Source organism: Lynx canadensis, chromosome A1 (assembly GCF_007474595.2).
Source record: "Lynx canadensis isolate LIC74 chromosome A1, mLynCan4.pri.v2, whole genome shotgun sequence".
NCBI classification, from domain to species: Eukaryota; Metazoa; Chordata; class Mammalia; order Carnivora; family Felidae; genus Lynx; species Lynx canadensis.
In genome coordinates, this window is record NC_044303.2 from 60,191,405 (window position 1) to 60,212,949 (window position 21,545).

Sequence of the window (21,545 nt, forward strand, 5' to 3'; positions counted from 1 at the left end):
TACTTAAAGATGGAATTAATGTGAACTGTATATAAACTGCTGTCACCAATGAACTTGCCTCCTGGCTATGAATTTTCATACATACCATGTTCCCTGCAAACTTGTGAACTGTCACTCAACTAAATATACACATACATGTGTATATGTGTATGTATGTGTATGTGCACATGCCATACATATGTGGATGTACACATGCATATCCATAATGGCAATAAAAGAAGGTTTTATGCATATTTAAAGATTTTTAAAAAGCATTGTTAAACATTTTATCTTGAATGTCTTGAAGCATGTCAAAACCATAATGGGATTTCCTGTGGAACAGCCTCCAGAATAGGGTATAGTGGCATGGGAAGCTTCACTACATATATCCTAACACTACTTCGGTATGTGCAATAAAAACTGTGTATCTTTACTATAAAGACATGTTGCCTCCACTCGATGTTGTCCCTCTCAGAAGTTTCAACATTTCTTTACTGACAAGGTACAGAAAAAGGGGAGCTGAAGAGTCACTTTTAATGTACTGCGATCTTGAGAAGATGCTTCATGCTTACAAATTCCAGGGGCAGAGTTTGGTGAGGCAACACAGATGTCTTATACAAAAGTTTTTCCCTACACCAAAACAAAAACTAAAAATAAAATTGTCTGTGAACCCAATGTTTTAGGTAACTTGTATGGTTCTCATTCTTTATACTACAGAGGCACATAAATAAAGTTTACACTAGATTAAATCTCACCTTAGAAGTGCCCGGAATCTTATTTAGCACTAGGGCCATGGAATAAGTTTGGTACACCCCAATTACAAGGGAGACTACTATATCTTTGTCTCTAATCTGGGGCTTGCAATAATGTCTCATGAAAACCCTTTTCTAAAACAACTTTTATTTCTTGTTTATATGTTCCCTAGGTTGAGAGTTATTAAACTTCCATTTAACAAACAAACAAAAATACGGTCATTGGCAGGCATTAGACACACCATGGCGAAACATCATGGAACTTGGTGAGTTCGATGACCTGCCATTCAGTTTTCCTGTCTTCCCGGTATTGATTTTTTTGTTTTGTTCTATTTTGTTTTCATTTTCCATTGGTGTTTTTTAAACTTAATATTAGGGGACTTGTGCATTACATCCCACCGGTTTCTTTTTTCCCCTATTGAATAGGAACTATTTGTATTTTTCCCCACATATTTACAACTAATGCTGTAATTTGCATATTTTTCATTTTTTTGTTCACAGATAAATACTAGCTAACCCTTTTGATTATTATTAATATTAGCCCATTAAATATGTATCCATCTTTATTGCTTTAGAAGGGAGTGGTGCTCAGGGTGCTCTTGGTGGCGCTAACTGCTCCCTCTTCACCATCACAGGATCCTGTCTGCGCAGGATGGTGTTGGCTCTGTGAATGGCAGCCAAGCGCAGATCTGGGCAGTAGTTGTTCTTGCAGATCTCGTGCTTGATGCGGCTGAAGGGGGCGGAGGCATTCTCGTGGTTGGTGGTCCGCACATAGCAGGTGATAGGTTTCGCTGGCCGGATCACTTCTTCAAGACCACCACTACGTCTTTATCTTGGGCCCATTGCTCCATGCCCACAGTCTTTCTGTGAATCCGCTCGTTTTAGCGGAAGAGGTTGCGAGCCTTCAGGTTTTGGGGTGTGGTGCTTGTATGTCTGCTTGTTCCTCTTGACTAGAAAGCTGGGGCTGTTCTGCATTGATGCGCAGACTTTTTAAGTAAGAGGCAAAATAGAACTTGAGCGGTAAGTAATCTTCAAAATCATCTAATCCCTGTTCTACATATTCTATTTCATGGTGCCCTAAAGCTAGGGTATTTTAGATGTAAGAGTTCCACTAAAGGTAGTTATTGAGGAAAGGATTTTTGCATTTCGGTAGCTTAAAACGTCTGAGTAAACCATTTGATATCTTCTGATTTTCTTATTGTACCATTAAGAAACTGGAAGACTCCTGAGTTTTGTAAATCATTGGTCGCTGTCTCATTTATAGCCACTTACTAGCAGAAGTTTTTGTCACAAAAAATAATAAAAGAACAGTTACTAATATTCTTATGTAGAGTAAATTGAATATTGACATATCGTCTGGTTCCTAGCAAGCAGATATATTTAATTTTTTGAAGAAATGATCATTTTATTTCAACTTCACTTTTATGTGTATATAACCAAGCATTAATGTGCCTAGTTGTTGCTAAAAGCCAAAATATAAATTCACTGAAGCAAACACATTTTTCACTTTTACTATTTGGAATCAAATTGAAAATTTCTTGGCGCATCATTAAATATACATTATATGCAGGCCAATATTCAGAATTTCCACAATAGCAACTAGGAGGTAGTCCTTAAATGTGTCCAATGTAAACTGTCCATTTGCAATAAAATAATGTTAGTCTTATAAATGGAGGATAATGTCAAGACCTGAACCAGTAGCAAGAATTAGGAAGAATTGTATAAATGTAACTGCGATTTCTTGCTGTCTACTTTTCTAATTGTCAAACACGTATTCTATTTATTGTGGACATCCATTTAACCATACCTCATTTTTTTTTTTTTTAGATTTTTGAGTCATGAGTATGTGAGTTTGTGTGTGTACCATAATTGCTACAAAAGAAGCTACCAAGCATAATTTAAAAGATTTCGTATGAAGCACTTTTAAACATAGTTCAAAAAATATTTGGCTGTCATGACTGGTTATTACAACACAAATCATGTGTTGGCCTATAGCTGTTGAAATCCCTAGCTGCTGAATGTCCTAGAAATTAAATTATATTTTTCTTTTTCTGCACTCTAAAGAATTTGAGTCTGATCTCTGAGGTTAAATCACTTTTTTGACCTCAAAGATCTTTCAAGAAGTATTCATAAGAAGCTGTCTCTGGAGCCTTCCACTTTAAGGTAACAAATGATCTTTACTGTGTAGCTAGTGGGGTAAAAAAAAAAAGGCAAGAAAAAGTTTCTCTAATAGAATTTAAGCTCACATGAATTAGATTCCTTTTACCAAATGTTTGTCTTTTATTCATTTTATTTATAACAATTGCATAATTTCTTAGCAAAATAAAATAATAGTAGTCCATACACTTTAATACCTCGGAAAGATATGGGATTACACTTGAAGTAGTAACCTTAGCTGGTAGGAGAGATAAATGTCTCTTCCCTGTTTTCATAAAAAGAGGTTTCACTTCAACACCCATGAGCTTGATTTCAAACAGTTACTTCTCTGGACAAAGATGATCTGAGTCCTCTGTTAAGTGTTAACATGTCTTAATTAGTTACAACTAGTTTTTTTTGCAAGTTCTGCATGTAGGCAAATTTGTCTGTCTTTTTCTTCCCTATATACATGTGGTAAGTGATAATCTTGGTAAAAAGATCTATTCTGCAAATTTAATTTTTCCCTCTAATTTTCCAAAGATGTAGAGTGGAAGTGTGATTATATTTTTTCTATCACACTAGATAATTTTAAACCTAAGTTTAATAAGTAATATAGGTGATATTAGGGTTTACTATTATTTTTTTTCATATTTTTAACTAATTCTATATTTGATTAGGGAAGTGGTCTGCTTCTTCTTCACTGGGTCCAATCACAGACATTTATCATCATAATAATGAAATATTTACTTAATTATTCATAAGCTTTATGGTAAAGTTTAAATGTTTTTGGTTTTGTTTTTTTAGAGAGAGAGCCAGTGTGAGTAGGGTGAGGCAGAGGGAGAGGGAGAGAGTCTTAAGTGGGCTCCATGCCCAGCACAGAGCTGGACATGGGGCTCAATCTCACTACCATGAGATCCTGACCTGAGCAGAAAGCAAGAGTCAGACATTTAACCGCGGCTCCTGGGTGGCTCAGTCAGTTAAGTGTCCAACTTTGGCTCAGGTCATGATCTCACGGTGCGTGGGTTTGAGCCGTGCATCAGGCTCTGTGCTGACAGCTCAGAGCCTGGAGCCTGCTTTGGATTCTGTCTCTCTCTCTCTCTCTCTCTCTCTCAAAAATACATAAACTTTAAAAAAAATTTTTTTAAAGAGTCAGACATTTAACCAGCTGAGCCACCCAGGTGTCTGTATGGTCAGTTTTAAATTACATAAACCTATTCTTGTTTAGTCTTAAAAACACTGGGTAAAACGTTTGCTGAACTTTTCTTTTCTTTTTTTTTTTTTTTGTTTGTTTATTTTTGAGAGAGAGAGAGAGAGAGAGAGAGAGAGAGAGAATGAGCAGGGGAGGGGCAGAGAGAGAGGGAGACACAGAATCCGAAGCAGGCTCCAGGCTCTGGCAGCACAGAGCCCGACGCGGGGCTCGAACTCATGAACCACGAGATCATGACCTGAGCTGAAGTCGGACGCTTAACCGACTGAGCCACCCAGGCACCCCTGAACTTTTATTTTCTTAGAAAAACATAAATGTCATAATACTTTCAGTAATTTTATTTTATTTTTTCTTATTTACACATAATGGCTGTTCTTTTTGTAGATTTAAACAAGAACAAAAATCATGGAAAGGATAAGAGGATTCCCAGAATCCATAAGAGGATTCTGGGACTTGGTTCACATACTGTAAAAGAACATGAAGTCAGTAGACACAGCAATGGCTAGGTAAAGCTTTTCTGGTGCAAATATGACAAACATTTGTAAATGTAACTAAGTATATAGTAAGTATATATAAACACTTGTGAACTATGAAGCTAGAGTAACAAATATGATATAAAAAATCTACAGAGAAAGTCTAAAAGCTTCCCAAATCCTATTTGCTTAAAGAGAATTCAGGTGGAGTAGCAGACTATTTTTACCAAAGGGGCTACTAAGTCAGTCTTCTGAAGGTTGTTAGGAAAAATGCCGGATAGTAGTCAAGGAATACATCTGGTGAATTATGTATTTTTAATTTGGTACACGTGAAATATAGACTATGTGTGCATGTTTATTTGTGTGTGTATCTGTGTGTATCTGTGTGTGTATCTGTGTGTGTATTTGTGTGTGTATCTGCACTATGAAATGAGACAACTCTATCAAATCCCCTTGACATTTAAATTTAAGAAGTAAGGGTGCAAATGATTAGGAGAAAAATAAATAATGACAGTGATTTTTTTTAAATGCTGACTTTGACAGGGGTGCCTGGGTGGTTCAGTTGGTTGAGCTTCTGACTTCAGCTCAGGTCATCTCACGGCTCGTGAGTTCGAGCCCCACGTTGGGCTCTGTGCTGACAGCTCAGAGCCTGGAGCCTGCTTCGGTTTCTGTGTCTCCTCTCTCTCTGCTCCTAACCCACTCATATTCTGTCTCTGTCTCAAAAATAAATAGACATTAAAAAAAAATTAAATGCTGACTTTGACTATATAGAGCACAAAACAACACTACTACTACTAATAAAATCAATAAATCAATATATAATAAACGAGCTGTCAAAGCAGGTCCTGTCTCTTGAGGGCAGCATGGTACTTTCTTACTGACTGGCACTCAGTTGGGCTTAAGACATCCATTTGCCAAGCACTGGCCTTCCAAAAATATGGATGAACCTCATCATTTTATCGTAGTTCAGTATACATCACTGAGGCTCAATGTGTTTCTTCCAAAAAGAGCACCACAGTTTTGGCTTTCCTACTTTCCCCAGTGTGTGTAAATCTATCAGATTAGGGGCTTGTATTGAATTCTCCATTATGAAAGAGCAAAAAATAATGACAAAAGGAGACAAAAACCTTCTCAGCATGCCATCTATTCCATCTATTGATGGTGATTGCCCTCTCTAGGTCCTCATGCAGCCACGTGGCCCCAGTGCATTCTGGAGGTGTGGTGCAGGTAGGCAGTTTTTTATCTTTGAGCTGTCGATGTTCAGTTCTTTGGCTGTGATATACCAATCGGTTTGGACTGCTTATGTGGCAAACATAGAAATTTTGCTTCTGGAAATCAGGTCTCGACATTGATATCTAATTTACCACCTATTTGGGGAAATTCAGAATTTCACTTTATGGATAGTTTTCATAGTTTACACCTGTATTGATCATGACTTTTGGAAACCAAAATAAGACTATGGGCCCACTTGTTTTGCTCATTATGTAAAGCTAAGAAGGTGTTCATTGGAGTTTCTTTATTCTTGTTTAACATGGGTTATGATAATCAAAATCTCTATACCGGGAAAACACAGACTTAGCAGATACCCAAACTGCTTAAATAACATAGAAAACAATGTCCCTTAATGAAAAATTATATCTAGGGGCACCTGGGTGTCTCAGTCAGTTAAGCGAATGACTCTGATTTCAGCTCAGGTCGTAATCTCACAGTTCTTCAGTTGGAGTCTGGTGTTGTGCTCTGCACTGACAGTGCGAAACCTGCTTTGGATTCTCTTTCCCTCTCTCTCTGCCCCTCCCCCTCCTCCCTTTCAAAATAATAAAAAAAAAGAAAAAATATATATCTAAATCTGTATGAAGTAGAAGAGGATATTAAAATGCAAGTTTGAAGTGTAGCATAATAAATGGTTTGAGGTGATGCGATAGAGACTATGAGAAGTATTCCAATAATTTTCAAAATTTTGCTTTATTATTAAAACTCCTGAAGCTATGCTGGGTTACAATTTTTTAGCTTCCCTTTCTTTTAGACATAATCACATAAACAGGTTCTAGTAAATGAGATGAATGAAGAACTGGAATGGTGTCAAGTTGTGGAAGAGGTCTTAAAGGAAGGAATTATGTTCTCTTCCTTCCTTTTTTCTCCTCACTGTTGGATTTCCAGATGCTCACTCCCTAGAGTCCTCATGTGGTCAGAAGGCCAAAGTGCAATGTGGAGGTGTTACACTGGCATTCATTTCTAGACTCAGGTGTTTTATACTGAAGGCTAATGAGGCTATATTATGTTGCTAATGGAACTGAGAGATGAAAGAAACCTAGATCTTTGGGGCGTTGTAGAAATTGACTAGTGACCTTGTGACATTTTACAAGAGTTATGCCACAGGTCTTCAGCTACCATTTAATGCTTCTGGCAGATTGCAGTACTTACTAAATTTTCTCCCAGCTAAGGGCCCTTTATAAACCGTCCAACCAGCCTCTCTCTCTCTCTCTCTCTCTCTCTCCCCACCACCCCCAGCTTATCTTTCCAAAGTTCTTTAGCCCTGATGCAAGCTCAGAACTGTCTTTATTTTATTCCTTCTACCTTTTCTGAAATCCTTCATCCAAGTTTCTATGGTTGAGTAAAGGATCTGGACATTTTTGAAAATACTTTCCAACAATTCTTTTTGCCACTTTATATCCCTTAAAGGGTTAATTTGTGTCTGGAAACTAATTTAAGAGCTAATTTTGGTGAATTTATTATCAGCTGGTATTAGCCAAATATACATTAGCTCCTAGATAACATTATAACATTTAAATCATCCTTCTCTTCATTAAAAGTAAAGGTCAGATTAATAGTGTGAACATTTCAGGCAACGTGGGTTATCAGTAGCAAAAAGGGTTCCATTCCAGCATGGAGGTGGCTGCATCCTCTTCCATGTGTAAGTGTGGAACCACCATAAAGCAGGTGCACGTTACTACGCAATGTTAAATATCTTGCAAAAACATACATCATTTGCCTCTCACCTCAGAAACAGATACCATTACTCTACAAGCATTGAATTCTCATACTTCATATATACACTGTTGACTGGTACTAAGTGAAAAGTCAAAGAGAACAGGTTCCAATATGACAGCCCAGATGATAGGAGAAATAGTCAGTTTACTGTGACAAAGTAGGCAGTTCTAACGTAAATAGCTCCCAGCTATGCTTTGGAAGGAATATTTCCCATAGATGACTCTGTGGAAACCTCTGTGACAAGCTGTTATATCTTTTACAAATCTGCCAGCTACTTTTTATGAGCTTCAGTAGCTCTTTATGACTATAATAAAAGGAAAGTAGCAGCCATGTGTGTATCCAATGGTCCCCAAAGCAGGCATCCTTATACAGAAAATGTAATGAGATCTTTGGATGTTCTTTCCCTTCTGCTGGCTGGTTGCTATCTTGACTCTTCTTTCCAAACCATTCCATTGTTACTGTAATAAAAATAGTATGTGTGACTATGTTTGATGGTTCTCACTTCAGTTAGTTAACCTAGTAATTGTCAAAATAAAACGTCCATTATCAAAAAAGGACATATAAATCAGTAAATTAGAATTTTCGATAATCTAAATGGTACCATTATACCCCTGGTAATAAATTTACTTAAAATGTATTTATTCACAGCGCAATAAAGTTATATTTTCAAGCCTTAAATTGAGATTGTAATAGGTTTAAAAGGACCTAGTTAACATAACAAAATGTGTGTAAAAATATAAACTCATATTTCAAATTATTAAAATAAACTCACACATTTGTAACTTCCTTTAATGCTACTTCTAATAGATGACATAGAATTTTAATTTCTCATAGAATATTTACCAAATTAAACTTTGCCATTAAAAAGGTCGATGAGGGGCGCCTGGGTGGCTCAGCTGGCTGAGTGTCCCACTTCAGCTCAGGTCATGATCTCACAGTTGGTGGGTTTGAGCCCTGCATCGAGCTCTGTGCTAATAGCTCAGAGCCTGGAGCCTGCTTTGGATTCTGTGTCTCCTTCTCTCTCTGCCCCTCCCCGTACCCCTCCCCGACTTATGCTCTCTCTGTCTCTCAAAATTAAATAAATGTAAAAAAAAATAAATAAAAAATAAAAAGATCGATGAAAACTATGCCAAAAAATGTGTTAATGTGCTTCATAGTCACTATATGCCATATATATAATATGTAATATATTATATATTAATTTTAAGTAGGCTCCACGCCCAACATGTGGCTTGAACTCATAAGCCTGAGATCAAGAGTCACATGATCTATCAACTGATCCAGCCAGGTGCCCCCAAATGTATTATCTAAATTACCACAGAGAACTTATATCAACTAGGTCTGAATTCCAAAAATTGGTGTGGTTATTTTTTAAATTTGTTTGGATTTTGTGGATACATAAATAAATGAATTTATACATATTTTATGGACTTAATTTAGTAATTTTTATTTCTTTCATCTCTAGAGGTGTCAGCGCTAGTTGATCTTTAAGATCAATTTGCTGACATGCAGAAACTTATGATGTGAATTATGAACTCTGTATCCCTAAGTAGTTTTATTTTTTTAACTTTATATCCCTTCCTCTCAATTTCCTGTTTATTTCTATTTTTTCCTTGTGTTTTATTTTATTGTTTTTAAAAGTTATAGCAAACATAGAATTATGCATTTTTAGAGGCCCCTGGGTTGCTCAGCCCGTTAAGCATCTGATTTTGGTTCAGGTCATGATCTCCCAGTTCGTGAGTTTGAGCCACTCTTTGGGCTCTCTGCTGGAAGCCCAAAGCCAACTTTGCTTCCTATCCTCTATCTCCCTTTCTCTCTCTGCCCCTCCCCCGTTCACACATGCACACTCTCTCTCTCGCTCAAAAATAAACATTTTTTAAAAAATTCTAGAATTATACATTTTTATAAATCATTGTAAGTTTTTTTCTGAATGAGGTATTATAAAGCAAACAAACACATAAGCATTCAGTGCCTCTTACTCAAGACTTTTTCTTTCTTTTTGAGGTCAGCCCTGTGGTTTTTATTTCTGTCTCTACATATTTCTACATTTTTTCATAAAATAAAATCTAAATGTAATAATTGACATACAAGTACCTTTATGACACTGTAGGCCCCTTTGTTACTACTACAAGGTTGGTGTTAACTTTGTACTTCAACATCATTAAACTGTTTTTTAAACTAAACAGTGAATTTTTGCCTTCTTGTTGCACCCTCAAACTATAATGCTTTATCCACTTGTCTTCATTTTCCAGAGTTCTATCTTAATATATCACCTTTTCCACTAAGGATGTTCTTGACCTTCTCTTGAGTACATTTTCTTGGGTACATTGAGCATTTTTCTGCACTGCTCTTGCCTGTATGTGACCGTTTCTTCCACATTAGCTGATACTTAAATATTGACCTCCTTAGCTGATCTCATCACCATTGCCTAAAATAGTCAGGTTTTGATGGTTTTTCATTTGTTTGTCTTCATTCTTGTTTTGTTTGTTTTTTACCTTCCTGCCTTTTCTCTATTACTATTTCTATCGAGGTGTCTCCATTCTCTATACTTTCCTGGACCTTAATTGTCATTCAGGTCTCATCTTAACCATAAACAATTCTAGATATCTAAGATTTTTCTGAAACTTCATTCCTCTGAATCACTATAGTCTTTACTGGTTATACCATGCAACTGGTGTTTTTGCACGTACTACAGGTTATATTATTGTTAAATATTGTTAATTGCTCAAAAAAACATGTTCTGCATTTTAACTAGCGTGAAACTTGAAAGCACTGACTCTTAATCAGAAACTTCAAAGCACCGGATCTTAATCACAGCTCATCTGTGGTTGTCCATCAGAAGGTCTATGAACTTTTAAAATAAGAAACTGTATATATGTACATATTTATAAACTTTCTTTTTTTGAAGGAACAGTGTCTAACTGTCTTTATGAACTTAAAGGCACCAATGTCTGAAGTCCATCTCTCGAAATTGTAAGAATCATTGTTGCAGGGTGCATGGGTGGATGGGTGGCTCAGTTGGTTAAGTATCCCATTCCTGATTTTGGCTCAGGTCATGATCTCACTGTTGGTGAATTCAAGCTCCACATTGGGCTGCATGTTGACATCATGGAGCCTTCTTGGAACTCTCTCTCTCTCTCTCTCTCTCTCCCTCTCTCTCTCTCTCTCTCTCTCACACACACACACACACTCACTCTTTCTGCTTCTCCCCTGCTCTCTCTCTGTGTCTCTCAAAATAAATTAATTAATTAAAAATAAAAAAGAATCATGGTTTGCATTTATTTTGTTCTCTTCCACCAGGCATATAAGTGGAATGTACTTACTAAATATTTGTGATTAAGTACCCAAACCCTGGAATCTCAGTTTGGAGTCCTAGGAAACCACTCCCTAGGAATGGAGAAAAACCAGAGATAAACCAAGACTCACAAAAATGCAATAGAGCCATGAATCAGCTCAAATTCATATTGGTCTTGTCTCCTATTGGAGACATTATTCTTTTAAGCTTATTTTTAAACATTCATTTTATCACAAGATAAAAGGTACAAAAAGAAATTTTGTAATATATATATATATATATATGTATGTACACACACACACACACACACACACACACACATATATATACATATATATAAAGTACTAATTGAAAAGAGAATGCCAGTGTAAATGCCATGAAGATTAGGATGTAGAAAATGGCTTATACCCAAAAAGTCCTTTAGAAGATCCTCTATGTAGGAATTCTCTTATTTACTCATAGAGATAATGTGTATTTCAAATGTAGATATATTAAAATAGAAATAAATGAAAAGTGAGATATGCTATACTCCCATGGATAGAGAGATTCTAGTTGGGAAGCAATTCTTCATTGATCTCGCATGTTTCTGCATGTTTTCCATGCATTCACAACTCATTTTTTTTCTGGAATATCTTTTCAAGGATGTTTGTATCATAAACAGCCTTAGTAGACACAGATACAGTGTCTCCATCCTTTGCAAAGGGAAAGTTTGTTTACTGTCCAGTGCAATAAAGATAATATGTCAGTCTTTGGCAAAGGCTAGCCAGACTTATTGTTCAGTAAAAGTATGTGCTTCCTAGATCACCATTTGTAAAATTGTGGAAAGTTAATTTGATAGCTTACATGAAGAATAAAATTTCAGACCCCTGAAAGTTCTTGACAATTTCATCTTATAAGGATATAATTTCTCATGAATTTATATGTAGATTCAATGTAATCTCAATAATATCATAAAGGATTTTTGTTGAACTCAGCAAATGTATTCACATATAGTATAATTAATATACTTATATAATTTACATGCATATAAAAAACAAGAATAGGCAAGATACCTTTGAAGAAAAAAAGTGGAAGGAAGTAATCTACAAGTAATCATAACTTTTCATACAATCAATGTGATAAAGACAATGTATAATTGGTGCTGGCATTGGAAAACAGACATTAGAACCGAAAAGAGAGCCCTTAAAATAGATTCATACTTGAATGGACACTTGATATGTGACAGACATGTCATGGCAGATAAATGAGGAAAGAACAGACATTTTAATAAATGGAGATAGTACAACTTCACATCAAATTAAGAAAAAGGAAGTGTTGTCTTACACTATATCATTTCCAAAAATTAATTCCAAGCTTACTAAACACATGAATGTGAGTGGAAAGATACTTAAAACTCCCAGGCACTTAATATAGCTGATATTATCATTAACTTCTCTGGAGCTGGGGAGGATTTTTTAAATAGCTTATAAAGCATAAACCACAAAGGAAAAGATTTATGAATATATGATGGTTAAGATTTTGTTCATCAAAAGACACTATTCAGAGGTTGAAAACACAACCCACAAAATAGAAGGTATTTGAAACTTCTATTTATGTATACAGTAAAGCACAAAATAATGAAACTGAAACCAAACATATGCAAACAAATATTTTATAGCATGTTATTATTTTCAAATGATAAAAATTTGAAAAATTTGTAGGAATGTTGATCAGAACTAGATGATAGTGGGACATTCATTAGCTACAGATGCTGCCAAAAATTAATCACAACAATTTTTATTAATAAAATAAAATTTAACTTAAAATAAGGAAGAAGAAAAAGTGAAACAGAAAGCACATAAAATCTTATAGCTATAAGGAAATTGAATTATACTTACCCAATTATAAAGCAATCGAATAACAAATAATTCATTTATACAAAATTTATATTAATTCAACAACAGCAACATTAAAAACCTTTACCACAAAGAAAAATAGAAGCTCATGTGATCTCCCCATGAAAACCCAAAAAATGCTAAAGAAAAAGTAAGATACTTAGCTTATAAATTCCTGCAGTGTGTAGACAAATGGGGAATATATCACAAATCCTTTTATTAGGCTTATGTAACCTTTACACCAATAACTGACATGACATCACAGGAAAACAAATCAGAGGCAACTCTAATTGAAGAACATAAATGCAAATCTTAAGCAAAATGTTAACAAACTGATAAAAAAAAAGAATACATCATAGCCTAGTTGGTTTAATCCCAGTAATACTGGATTGATTTTTACATTACAAAATCAATTATCGTAATACATTTCAGATATAGTGTGGGAAAAATATGTCTGTCACATAAAATGCAGAAATAGCTTTTGATCAACTGTAATATATACTCATGATTAAAAATACTCCTGGAAAATTAGAAATAAAGGGGAATTTTTGTAACCTGAAAATAGTTATTTCCAAAAGCCAACAACAAACATCATATTAATTTTGAAATGTAACTTTTCTTTGAAACCAGCAAAGAAGCAGAATGACATCAATGACATTTTTATTTAACAATGGGCTACAAGTTTTGGCCAGTGTCTCAAATGCTCAACAGCTTATTCACTATCATTTTACTACATACACACCACTCAAACACACACACACACACACACACACACACACTCACACACATACATATTTGTCAAATAATAGCATTTATGTGTAGCTCATTGCTTTATCTAGAAGAACTTGCCCATTAAAAAAAGCACTTGATTTTTTCCTTCAAACATTTGTTGATTAAATACATCCATTTCCTGTATAGCTATATTTCACTCAGTTCCATTGATACAAAGTATTACCTTAATATATCCCAATTTATTTTCCATGCTACTTTTGATGGGAACTTGAATCATTTTCAGTTTGGGGTTTTTATTAATAATGCCTTTATAAACATTTCTGACTCTTTGACACATATGTGCAGTAGAGCTAGACTTAATTCAGGTACCTATCTTTAATTGAAGTGCTGAGTCATACCATATGTGGATTGTCAACATTGACAATCAGTTTTCCAAAGTGACTGCCATTTTACACTCTACAGCAAAGTGGAGAGTTTCATTGCTCTTATGGTATAACTCACAATATTTGTTATACTCAGATTTAAAAATATACATATCAGCCTTGAATCCCATTGGAAATATTTGTTGGCAATTGAATAGGACTTTTTTCAAGTATCTATTGAAAGCTTGCTCATTTTTCTTTTCTTCTTGTCATTATTTTGAATTATACATTGTATTCACCCACATACATGTATTTATGGTAGGGTTGCATGTATGTATGTTTATATGAAGAAGTTGACACAACCCACATACGTATGTAACATAAAATCAAATGTATATAAATATTAAGTGTTCTTCATGAGGTTCATATCCTTTAAATTTTTTTTTAATGTTTATTTTTATTTTTGAGACAGAGAGAGAGAGACAGAACACCAGCGGGAGAGGGGCAGAGAGAGAGGGAGACACAATCCGAAGCAGGCTCCAGGCTCTGAGCTATCAGTACAGAGCCTGACTTGGAGCTTGAACCCATGAACTGTGAGATCATGACCTGAGCCAAAGTCTGAGGCTCAACTGACTGAGCCACCCAGGTGCCTCCATATCCTTTAAATGCTTACAGATTTTTTATCTGCTTGTTTTCCAGGTTACAAAGATTATTAAAATTTCCTAATATTATGTATCTGTCTATATATCTTTATTTTTCTGTTTTTTATGTTTATATATAGAGGTAGTATTAATAGGTTCATAGTAATTTAAAATCACAATATACTTCATTTCTAAAAATAAAAACCCTCTTTATATCCACTTTTTACTGTTTAATGTAAAATCTCATTTGTCTATTGATAATACAACAATAGCATTTTCCTTCTTACATATTGAATGTGTACATATGATATATGTCTTTTGTAATTGTAAAATAATTGTATTTATTTTTAGTTGACTCACTTTTGTCTCTTAACTGGACACTTTAGAGTCTTTATTTTAATACATTTACTGATATATTTAAGTCAAACTTATTACAATTTTGCATTTTTTGTTTGTCTTTTGTATGTTGTTTCTTTTTTATATCTTTTATGTTATTTTTATTTTTTAATGTTAATTTATTTTGAGAGAGAGAGAGGCAGAGAGAGAGAGAATTCCAAGCAGTCTCCATGCTGTCAGCACAGAGCCCAACATGAATTGTGGCTCCATCCCACAAACCAAATGGTCATGACCTGAGCCAAAATCAAGAGTCAGACACTTACCCGAATGAGCCAACCCAGGTCACCCTTATGTTATTTTTATAATTTGACTCTTTATCACAATATTTTTCTAGCAGTTTGTAAGTAGCCTAGACAAGTGATGTAGAAGTGTTCAAGACCTGAGTGAATCCAAATTTATAGAGGAAAACATTATTTACTCATTACCAAGTTTTGGGGCAAGAGGAAATGGGGACTTACTGCTTCATGGGTATAGATTTTCTGTTATGGGGCTAAAAAAAATTTGGAAATAGATAGCAGTGATTGTTGCACAACATTGTGAATTAATGCCACATAATTAATGCCAATGAATTATTAAAATTGGTTAAAATGGAAAATTTTATTATCTGTTATCAAAATAAGAATTATAAAGTATAGAACTATAATTTAATTTTTGTATTAATTTTTGTTATTTGTAGAAGTTTTTACAGTCTGGTTTATATTTTATATATTTTCCTGCTCTCCTATCATAAACATTTAAATTTTTCTCCAAATATAGTGTCAAAGCTATTTTATAGTGTGGTGTAAAATTCCAAAGACAATGCTATTTTTTTTTTTTTTTTTTTTTTTTTTTTTTTTTGATGATTTAAGGCTTGAAGTAAACTCCTGGTTAAAATTGTCAAGCTGAAAATCTGATTTGCTTAACTAACTACTGATATTAAGCAAGAAAACTGTATTAAGGGGGGTTTGTAAATGGTGAAATTAAGGCATCTTCCTCCACTGAGGATTATGGAAATTCATGTTAATAATCCAGGCACTGAATGGTATTGTCATTCTGGGATAAGTAACAAAATTTGTGGCTTGCAGAGTTTTGAACCATCCAGGGAAGTGATTTTGGAGCTGTCATTACACACAGGATTCAATTTCTAGTTCTATTTCTCAATGACTCTTTCCTCTTCCTCTGTTCAGTAGCAACACAACTTTCCTTTCAGATTCCTCTGGGTAAAGGAGTAGGCTTGTTTACTTCTGGCTCACCTTGAAGTTACTGCTATTTAGTGCCTGAACTTGAATAGAAATCTCCTAATAGGAACCTCAGCCAGGACATTCCTGGAATTTTTATTTCTATCTTGTTCTGCTAGTTAGTCAATATCCTCAAGGAGTAAACAGTTTGGTGGCTCACTTTCCTTTCCAGAGTTTCAAAGACTTATGATTTTGGTCAGATAATTCCTTATCATTTGACATAACTTGCACATTTATAAGAAGATTAAAAACCTATTTTCCCAGTGCTGCCTCTTAAATTCAGTCAGGTGATTGACCCAAATAGCCAAACACCATATTACTGGAAATTTCCCATTTTTTTCTTTTTAAAATAATGTTCCACTTTTCCAATTGATCTAGGCATATACATGTTCATATGTACACACATACATATGTTTGTATACAATTATGTATGCATGTATATATACATGCAGACATGTACATAATTATATTTACCACTTATTTTAATTTCATCCTTATACTATTTACATGAGGATATTTTCTTTGTCCATCCAAGCTTTGGAAATAGTTGCATTTATGTCTGTGTTTGATGTGTATACACTTCTTTCACACTAAAACTCAATCCTTATTTTCTTGCTTGTTGAGCAGTATTTCAGAGACAGAGGCAGACCTGGAACGTTTGCAATGCTAAGAGGGTTTTGGAATTTTTGAAGGTTTTAACCATGTTACTTTGATTATAGTTAATTTCATGCTTGTTTAATAATATGCACGTGTTTTTTCTGTAATCTTCATTATTTTTCAAACATATGCATGTTATTACTTTCTTATAATATGTTATATAAATGATATTTATAGCTAGGTCATTTATAGCGATTGATATCATGGTATTAATGAGCAATTTAAATTCAACATTAAAATTATATTGCTTTCAAATTTTATGAAAAATCCATTGTTCTTAGCTCCAATTATTATTATTCCATTGTTATATATCTTCAGTAACTTTGAGGATAACAGTTATATTTTATAGTATGGATTATTACTCTGTCTCTTTTGAACTCTTTTTGTTTACTCTTGTCTTGTATTACCTTCAAACTCTATAGAAATGCCTTTTTTTTTTTCTCAACCCAGCCTTCATTGGGATGTAGTGAAGAGGAAACTTCTGTCTCTTGTCCCACCCTTTATATCTTGATCCACAAAGATCACATATTTTTGCCAGTATTTGTGGGGCTACATTGTGTCAGAAACAGGAAATAGACTTTACTTAGTTTATCTGATGGATCGATAACAAGTTCTCTTCAACTTTTTTCTTCCATGTAGTAGGTATGCTAGGAAAGTCACCCTGACCTCCAAAGCAGGGACTACAAACAATTATTTTGCTTTACTCCTTGAGAATGGTGGATGAGTCTTACCAGTTTCTTCCACTTGACCTGTGGCATAGAAAGACCCTTCCGATTCTCCACAAGCCCTGAAAGTCCTACTATTTGAAATCTCACTTAATTATTTATTATCAGTTAAAAACCAGAAGGGTGGAGGAGAGAGACAGTGGCTCCATAACACTGAAATCTAATGACGCATTGGTTGGGAAATCCTGACACAAATTTTGAGAGCAAACAAGCCACAGCTTGCTGCGCAGGTGCAGTCCAGGTGAGTCTTGGCAGATGATTTTGTACTGTATCAATTTTTGCTTTTATCATCTGGGCTGCTGCTGATATTGTAGATTCAACTAAAATAGTAAATTACTTGGAGGTGTCATTAACTTCCCATTAAGATTCATTTCCAAAAGGTAGCTGTTCAGTCTAAAGATTAGTTTTCCAAATACAGCCAGAGTCCACATGCTTTAAAGTGTGCACTCACGCACACCAGTTGTGCACAATTTTTGGAGCCATTGGTAATCAGCTTTAAGAGAATAAAAGCATCCATTGACCTTTTGTCTAGGCTTACAAGGAAATAAATGCTATTAATTCCAAACTCTGAAAGCAAAAGAATTACAAAACATTTATGCAGACATCCTGTCCCAAGAAGGTAAAGCATAAGTCCTCATTCATTAAGTGTGAGCTGCACAGAGTGACTTTACTCTAAAGAGGAAGATATGAACAGGAGAGGTAATGGAATCAATTTAAAGTCAAGAAACCTGACAAATACTATCTCAAACCGGTGATCATGGTAAACGTCAGCAGTAATAATTCTTGTTTATACTATGTATTCTTTTTTTTTCAACGTTTTTTGTTTTTTTTTTTTTTTATTTTTGGGACAGAGAGAGACAGAGCATGAACGGGGGGAGGGGCAGAGAGAGAGGGAGACACAGAATCGGAAACAGGCTCCAGGCTCCGAGCCATCAGCCCAGAGCCTGATGCGGGGCTCGAACTCACGGACCGCGAGATCGTGACCTGGCTGAAGTCGGACGCTTAACCGACTGCGCCACCCAGGCGCCCCGATACTATGTATTCTTGATATCGTGTGAAGAAAATGTCAGTTCATCTCTGTGGCCTTTCTCCCCAAACCTATGTGCCCAGTTTACTCATGAGATAAACATCAAGTAAATCCCAAGTCAGGGACATACTACAAAATACCTGACCAGGGCTCCTCAAACCTGCCAAGTCATCAAAACAAGAGTCTAATAAACCATCATAGCCAAGAGGAGCCTAAGAGACATGACAACTTTGCAATATAATATAATATCCTGGATGGGACTTGGGGACAGGAAAAGAACATCAGGAACAATGCAAAGAAATCTGAATAGTAAGGACTTCACTTAATAACGAAATATCAATATTCGTAAGTATCAATATTGATTCATTAATTGTGTCAAACATATTAAAATTGCATGTTAATAATGGGGGAAACGGTGTGAGATATATAGAAACTTGATGCAATCCTCACAATTTATCTCTAAGTCTAAAACAATTCTAAAAGAAAAAGTTATTTTTAAAAGCATATTTATAAACAACAAAAAAAAATGCAGCTTCTGAATCCAGTAGATGTGGATTGGAGCCCGAGACCCTGCATTTCTTTCTTTCTTTCTTCTTTCTTTCTTTTTCTTTCTTTCTTTCTTTCTTTCTTTCTTTCTTTCTCTCTTTTTTTTCTTTTTAAAATTTATTTGAGAGATGGAGGGAGGGAGGAAGAGAGAGAGAGGGAACCAGCAGGGGAGGGGCAGAGGAAGAGGGAGAGGGGACAGAGGGTCTAGAGTGGGCTTCATGCTGACAGCAAGCAGAGAGCCTGATGTAGGACTCAAACTCATGAACCATGAGAGCGAGATCTAAGCTGAAGCCAGATACTTAACCAGCGGAGCCACCCAGGCGCCCTGATCCTACATTTCTAATAAGCTCCCAGTACTGCTCGTGCTGCTGGTTTTGCTCACCTTGGTCTAATGCAATTCCTCTCCAAAAGTGGTCCCCACACCAACAAAATCAGTATCACTTGGAACTTGTTAGAAATGCAAATTCTCAGGGTGTCTGGGTGGCTCAGTCGCTAACATCTGACTTCATCTTAGGTCATGATTTTGCGGTTTGTGGGTTTGAGCCCCACATAGGGCTCTGCACTAATAGTGCAGAGCCTGCTTGGAATTCTCTCTCTCTCTCTCTCTCTCTCTCTCACTCTCTCTGCCCCTCCCCTTCTTGCATGCACTCTCTCTATCTCTCAAAATACACACATACATACATAATGCAAATTCTCTTTTGTTTCACTTGCCTCTGTAGACATGTCTGGTAAGAAGTTGCCATAGCCAAGGTCAAAGCGGTTGCTGTTTGTTTTCTCCTCTAGGACTTTGATGGTTTTGTGTCTTACATTTAGGTCTTTCATCCATTTGGAATTTATTTTTGTGTAATGTTGTTAGAGAGTGGTCCAGGTTCATTCTTTTCTGCATGTCCCTGTCCAGTTTTCCCAGCACCATTTGCTAAAGAGAGTTGTCTTTTTTTTCCATTGGCTATTCCTTCCTGCTTTGTCAAAGATTACTTAGCCATACATTTGTGGGTCCATTTCTGGGTTCCCTATTCTGTTCTATTGATCTATGTGTTTGTTTTTGTGCCAGTACCATAGGGTAATTCTATTTTTAACATTTTGATTAAAAGCCATACTATTCTCCAGAGTAGCTGCACCAGTTTGCATTCCCACCAACAGGGCAAAAGTGTTCCCCTTTCTCTGCATCCTCACCAACATCTGTTGTTTCCTGAGTTGTTAATTTTTTTAGTCATTCTGACAGGTATGAGGTGGTATCTCATTGTGGTTTTCATTTGTATGTCCCTGATGGTGAATGATGTTGAGCATCTTTTCATATGTCTGTTAGCCATCTGGATGTCTTCTTTGGAAAAGTGTCTATTCATGTCCTCTGTCCATTTCTTCAGTGGATTATTTGTTTTATTGGGTGTTGAGTTTGATAAGTTCTTCATAGATTTTGGATGCTAACCTTTATCTGATATGTAATTTGCAAATATCTCTCCTATTCTATCATTGCCTTTTAGTTTTGTTGATTGTTTCCTTCACTGGGTGGAAGCTTTTTATGTTGATGAGGTTTCAGTAAAGAGAGCACTTGCTGGGATGAGCACTGTTATATGTAAGTGATGAATCACTAAGTTCTACTCCAGAAACCAATACTACTATATGTTAACTAACTTTAATCTAATTTTTTTTAAAAATGCAAATTCTCAAATGCAAATTCTCCCATTACAGACCTACTGAATCCCCAAGTTGGGAGTTGAATCCCAGCAATCTATTTTACAGCAAGCTCCCCTGGGATTCTGACCATGCTGGCCTGGGACCATCTTTTCTGGCCATGTCCATCCACCAGAGATGAGGTAAGAACCTTCCACAGACTTCTTCGCCAGCACCATTGTGCTGCCCCTGGTTCATAACATTTCTCTTATCTTCTAATAGCTTCTTTTCCCTGCATTTACTTCCTTTGCTTTTGGCAAATAGCTAAGATCTTATCTTTAAAATAAACCTCTTTTTTCTATATTACTCACATTGGTTCTGATTCCCTAATCATTCCTAAATAATACACCTAAATTCAATCTAATCCATAGATTATTAGTCCACGTAGAACTGATAGTCTTGTATGAGATGAAGTAAAGATCTCTTTTATTTTTCTAAAAAGATAAATAAGTGACCTAGTATCACTATTAAGTAGCTCATCTAATGTAATATGCATGTGTCTGTCTCTATTGTTTTCATTGCTAATTTGCATCCCTGGAACTATTCCACACTGCCTGAATTGATACATTTTGTAATTTGTAATTGTGAGGTATGTTGCTATTTAATGGGATATGTCATACAAACTTGTTCTTCCTCTTCAACAATGTCCTCTTTATTTTTGGTCCGTTGCCATGCATATATATTTTGGAATAAGCTGAATTTATAGTTTTTTTTTTCCTAAAGAACCTATATGTTTATTATTCCAGGTCTTACTACCCATTAACATGGTATATAGCTCAGTTTATTTAGATCTTTTATGTTTGGAATGTACATCTACAAATGGTAGGTGTATTTCTATAACAGATGTGGATTTTTTTCTATTTTACA

The 21,545-nt window shown here is 35.4% G+C and overlaps 1 pseudogene; it reads right to left on the reverse strand.

Moving 5' to 3' along the window:
* Positions 1 to 1,319: 1,319 nt before the first annotated feature.
* On the reverse strand, positions 1,320 to 1,706 carry LOC115509069 (annotated as a pseudogene).
* Positions 1,707 to 21,545: the final 19,839 nt, after the last annotated feature.